The 6000-nt window shown below is 45.7% G+C and overlaps 1 protein-coding gene across 1 annotated transcript in view; it reads left to right on the top strand.

Moving 5' to 3' along the window:
- Window positions 1–213: 213 nt before the first annotated feature.
- RPH3A (rabphilin 3A) overlaps window positions 214–6000 on the top strand; it is a 271152-nt gene continuing 265365 nt past the window's right edge. Inside the window, exon 1 of the mRNA XM_041728337.1 lies at window positions 214–336. The gene's annotated coding sequence lies outside the window, so the exon portion shown is untranslated. The remainder of the gene's footprint in view (window positions 337–6000) is intronic.

The raw sequence follows: 6000 nt of genomic DNA, 5'->3' as shown, positions 1-6000 counted from the left end.
CCCAGAAACCCCGCGGCAGGGACGACTAACTTTTCTTGGCGGGCGAGGGACAGGGGGCCGTGGTCTTCCTGACCCCTGGGCTTGGCTCGGGCCCCCCTATGAGTGTCCCCAGGGCCAAGCTCCCACGTCTAAGGGCAGAGCGCGCGCGCACGTGTGTGTGTGGGGGGGGAGGACTCGGTGATCGAGGGTCACGCGCAGGTGGCTCTGCCGCGGTGGTGGCGGCGGTCGCAGAGGCGACACCGCTGGACGCGGCGGCGGAGGGACAGCCCGGCCACAGGCGCCCGGGGCGGGCGGGGTGCGCACGGGTCTCGCCTCCCCGAGCCGCAGCCGCCGCTGGTAAGGGGGTCTCGGGGGGCGGGGAGGGCGACGCAGGACTGGGGGCTGGTGCGGGGGGGCACGCTAGACGCGGGGAGGGGCCACCACGGAATTGGAGCGACCCGCGGACGCCTGGGCTTGGGGGCGGGGCCCTGCGAGCGTGTGCGGCGGCTCGTCTGCGCGCGGAAAACAGGTGGTCGCCGGGTGCTGGCGGCCCCTGGGGCGGCGGCCTGTCCCTGACCGCAGCGGCGTCCCTCCTGCCCGGGCTGCCAGGGGGTTAGCACCTCGCTGGGGTGGCCACAGGGCGTTGGATGTGCGCCTCGGCAGCGGTCCCGGGGGCTGCCGGACCACCGTGCGGTGCTGCGCTGCGCCGAGCGCATGGTCCTGGGGCCAGCTGGGGACCCACCAGGGACACTCATGGTTGCTAGGCAGGACTGTGCGTGCGCCCAGTGCATCCAGAGCGACCAAATTCTTGGGGAGCCAGGAAGTGAGACATTTATATCTATGTAAAATCACCTTTAGATTTTGGCAGTTTACTTAAAAACACTTTTTTTTTTTTTTTTAAATAATGAAAAGTTTTGAATGCACATGAAAATAGGGAAATAAGTATAATAAAAATGTTAATTTTTACAAGACTGTGTGAGTCAAATAAAACATGTTCAATGGCTACCTCCGGCTACTCAGGGCCCTGGTCTAAGCCGGGCCTATTGGAAGTGTGGTCCTGGACCCGCAGCATCAGCACCACTTGGGAGTTGATTAGAAAATGCTGAATCTCAGGCCCCACCCCAGATCTACTGAATCAAACTCTGGATTTAAATGAGATCCCCAGCTGATCCATACACATGCTAAGGTTTGGGAAACCCTGTTCTAGGCCTTTTTGCCTGAACAAGTTTTATCATCTTTACACACGCACACACACACACACACTCTCTCTCTCTTTTTGATGTACTTGGACTTCTTACCTTAATATCCTAAGACTCAGATCTGGTCCCAGATAATTTCACAGAGGGAAGAATATTCTTTAGGAAGGCCTGGCTATATTACACTGTATTTTTTTTTAAAGACTTTATTTATTCCTGAGAGATACAGAGAGAGAGGCAGAGACATAGGCAGAGGGAGAAGCAGGCTCCATGCAGGGTGCCTGATGCGGGACTGGATCCCGGGACTCCAGGTTCATACCCTGAGCCGAAGGCAGATGCTTAACTGCTGAGCCATCCAGGTGTCCCTCCTTTTTTTTTTTTTTTTTAAAGATTTTATTTATTTATTTGACAGTGAGCACACAAGCAGAGGGAGCAGCAGGTAGAGGAAGAAGCAGGCTCCTCGCCAAGCAGGGAGCAGGACATAGGACTGGATCCCAGGACTCCCGGACCCCAGGATCATGACCTGAGCAGAAGGCAGACACTTAACTGAGCCACCAAGGCACTCCCATCCTCTTTCCTGATTGGTCTTCCTGCCTCCAGGGTCACACACACACACACACACACACACACACACACTCTCTTTTTTTGATGTACTTGGACTTCTTACCTTAATATCCCAAGACTCAGATCTGGTCCCAGATAATTTCACAGAGGGAAGAATATTCTTTAGGAAGGCCTGGCTATATTACACAGTAAAATTGATGGTGTTCATACTAGCACCCTGCCTGAACTGTTATCTCTTCTATATCTTATAGGATTGTTTTGAAGATGAATTGAGTTAGATAATAGCATTTGTATATGTTTTTATTAGTCAGGACTCTTTCAATGAAAAGAGATAATTTAAACCAGTTTAGGATAAATCAATAAATACATATTTTTTCAAGGCTTAGAAAGACTAAGGGAGGATTTCAGGTATGGCTGGATCCAGGGGCTTAGGTAATGTACTTGGAACTTGGTCCTTCTCTTTCAGGAGGCAGTAAGGGCAATGGGGGCTGACTCACCTGGACCAAAAAGGCTGAGATTGGAAGCATGGTGGTTTATTTAAAAAAGAAAAGAAGGAAATAAATTGTTGGCATGGACCAGATGTCCCTTACTTAGTTGGAAACCATATTTGTTGTCATTCTTAGTGATTTTGTCTGATTGCCCCTACTAGATTTCAAGTTCTTTGAAAGCTATGGCTCTGTCTTCCTCATCTTTGTGCCCTCACACAGCAGATGTACTGCATTTCACGTAATGATGCTCAGGAAGTACTGAATCAAATGTAATTGACTCAGTAGAGATTCAGTCTCTGAGACACCAGCCTCAGGCAAGAAATCTCTCTCCCCCTCTGAGTTACTGTGGAAGTCACTTGTTGTCAAGAGCCTGTAGTATGAAGAACAACACAGACTCCGATGTTGGATGCCTTTGTTTCTCTCACTGCCACCCCTTGGTTCAAAGTCATTTTGTCCCTTTGCAGGTGCCAAGCAGCTAGGAAAATGGGCCCAGCATGAGACAATTTCAAACCGCGCAGCATTTTATTATGCAAAGGTAACAGGGTTTTCTCAGTGTGACCCCAGCTATAGTGCCTGCCTATGATTGTTACCTCAGAGTCAGGAAGAAAAACAGAAGCTTTCAATAGTAAACGTCAATCAAAGGGAGCTGCTGAATCCCCATTTTGATAGGGGCCAAGATTCTTTTGAGAGGCAAAACTAATTTCCAGCAGCTAATAAGAGCCTTAAAAAAGCAAAAACAAAATGTAATAAAAAAGCTCCTCAAACCACCACCAAAAAAAAAAAAAAAAAAAAAAAAAACACCGCCCCCAGAAGCAGCCCGCCCCATCTTCCCAAACAAAACAAAACAAAACAAAACAATACAGCCACAAATCAAACAAAACCCAACCAAACCAAAACAATAAAAAAATAGAATACAGATATCTAGGAAGGTCTACAGAAGATTAGAAGTCTTTTAGGGATACAATGCCTGGAACTGGATTTCTGTTCTTTTAGTCCAGCCTGAATGGGAGAGACAGCAGGGAGCATAAACATAACCTGAGAGGGACTCAGAATTATTTCTCCTATAAATTCCGTCATTAGATATCTTAATGAGTTAAGCTCTTATTAAAAAGAAAAAAGGAAAAAAAAAAAGGCAAACATATAGACCACTCACATTTTAGTCTGAACTGACCACTTGTTGACAGCTAAGAGTTGCAGACTCAACTGTTCATAGGTTCCAGAATGACATGTCAACAAGTGAAGTGGGCTGAGCCAGGAAAATAGGAGCATGGTAGGGATATGATGAACTGGAAAACACATGGCCCATCTACAGGGAGCAGCTGCAACTCAGCTCTCAGTAATTGTAGGCTCAGTATTACTGTATTTTTTGGAACAGAAGTTGGAAATCTAAATTTTATGTGAAATCTACCAATATTTAAAAATATAAAAAAATTTACCTGTCTTATCTGCTAGTTTGTAACCTTTGCTCATCACAAACTTACCTTGATAATCTGATCAAAGCTATAGAACCTGGGAAATTTATTTTGTGTACAATTTCATAGAGGGCCTCCATCAATCCTACTGTGTGCCTGTTGGTCAGAACCCAAACCTGCTCTGCAGGTTCTACTTACCAAGAGAGGACCTATTGGGCTAGATTTGCCACCATCACGTGTGCAGCACTTCTATTGGATAGAGTTTCAGTCATGGTCTCCCTCTCATGTTGTGATTGGTTGCATTTAGCTGGGGCTTTGATTCTGCATCCAATCAGGTGTTGCCAGTAGTTGCAGGGCTGGATATATATGGAGGTGGGCTCCAGCCCCCCATTACTTTCAGAAGACAGTAAACCAGGGGTTACTTTTCTCAGAAGTACCTGTGGGCACCCAGATCCTTTGAACTTCATTGCTCTCCAAGATGCCTCCTCACTGACATTCCACCCATCCCTCATTCTCTTTGCATTTGGAAAACTCCTTCCTAATCTCCCCTTTCATCTTCTTATATTAAAAAAAAAAATCCGGTAAAGGAGTTACTTTCAGTTTTTACTGTCTCATTAAAAAATTAGTCTATCAAAGTAATGCAAGTACATGGTTGAAAAGTCAGATTATAACATATTTATAACAAAGTACTAGTTTCCACTTACTCTGCTAGTCCATCTCTAGACACAACTATTTTCAACTCCTTTAGCTGATTCTTAGGGCATTTCCCCATCTTCATATTTCTATTCTTGATTTTGGCCTGTAGTTGTAGTTATTTCATTCACTCTCTCACTCATTAATCAATCAGTTAATTAAACACAAATACAGAAAACATCACTATGGGCTAGGGCCCCATGCTGCAATAGAGGGATGAGCAAAACCAGATTCAGTCTCTCCTTTATGGAATTCTTCACTAGCAGAGGGGCTGATCTATGATTAATCAAAGAATCACACAATTAAATGTAAAATGGCACCTGCAGTAAGTGAACCCAGGAAAGGCACATTACATGAGGGGGAATTTGACATGGTTGAGGAAATCAGAGAAGGCTTCCCTGAAGAAAGTTGATTGAGCTGAGATCTAAAAAGTGAGCAGATGTCAAAGCCTTGGGAGAGAGGGAAGGGAGGAAAGGAAAAGCATTTCAGGTAGAGGGAATAGCATATGCAAAACTCCATGGAGGGGAGTCTGTATGGTGGATATGAGAAACCATTTCCCCGGCTACTTGGAACTATAATTTCTAAATAAATGAACCTTCCTAGTAGAGACTTGGAAGAGAGGCATTGTGGTTAAGACCTGGGCTATGGGTTCAAATCTTCTCTCCCCAACTCATTACCTATTTGCCCTCACACAAGACACCTAACTTCTGAGTCTCAGTTTTCTTATGTAAAAAAATGCTGTTCCTAGGCAGTAGAGGATTTGGTGATGAGCTTGAAATGACGTAATTCTTGTAAAGTTTTGCTAAGTGCCTGTCCCACAATTAGTGGTAAAAAAAATGCTCATTGATATTATCACTATATCGTTTTTTGTTTATTGTTTTTTTATTTTTTATTTGTATTATTATTATTATTTTGTTTATTGTATAAATATCAGCTGATGGGGGGCAAATCTAGGCTGAATCCTGAGGTTCTGAAGGCTAGCAAAGTCTGGGGGACAAACAATGCTTTGGTTTGAGCTGATGACCATCAGTCTGATGTCTTCAGATCACAGCGGAGAGAGAACACGTGTGTTTTGAAAGTCACCCTGAGCGTGGCGTTTTCCTGGTCTGCAGCCATTAGCCCTGATTACATGAGGTGCTTTAGAGCTGTGTGGACTCTCTCTGTCCCTCCCTTATTAGGATTGTCTGGGCAGGAGGCAGAGAGTGGATGCTTCGGGGGCAGGCATGCCTACAATGCACCTCAAGACTCTGCTGCCACATCCAAGGCTCAGAATCTTGGGAGTCTAGCCTTTGGCCAGAGAATTGTGTTGGTCATTCTCTTTCTGTCTTACCTGAAATTCTAACAACCCACTTTATTTTGACCTTGCCCCTGACCTTGTGGATGGCCTGAACCCAGGTGACAGGTTGTTTATGGTTTGCTAACAATGATGATGATGATATAATGTGGCATTAAAGCTGCAAGAAGACTAGTTACCTGAGCAGCCCGGGTGGTTCAGCGGTTTAGCGTCGCCTACAGCTCAGGGAGTGATCCTGGAGACCCGGGATCAAGTCCCACGTCAAGCTCCCTGCATGGAGCCTGCTTCTCCCTCATTATTAAATAAATAAAACCTTAAAAAAAAAAAAAAGAAGACTAGTTACCTCTCTTTTCCCCTTCTTCCCTCTGCCTCTT

This window comes from Vulpes lagopus, chromosome 14 (assembly GCF_018345385.1).
Source record: "Vulpes lagopus strain Blue_001 chromosome 14, ASM1834538v1, whole genome shotgun sequence".
Classification (NCBI taxonomy): domain Eukaryota; kingdom Metazoa; phylum Chordata; class Mammalia; order Carnivora; family Canidae; genus Vulpes; species Vulpes lagopus.
The sequence above is the reverse complement of the archived record's forward strand: the minus strand, read 5'-3'. Positions and strand labels throughout refer to the sequence as shown.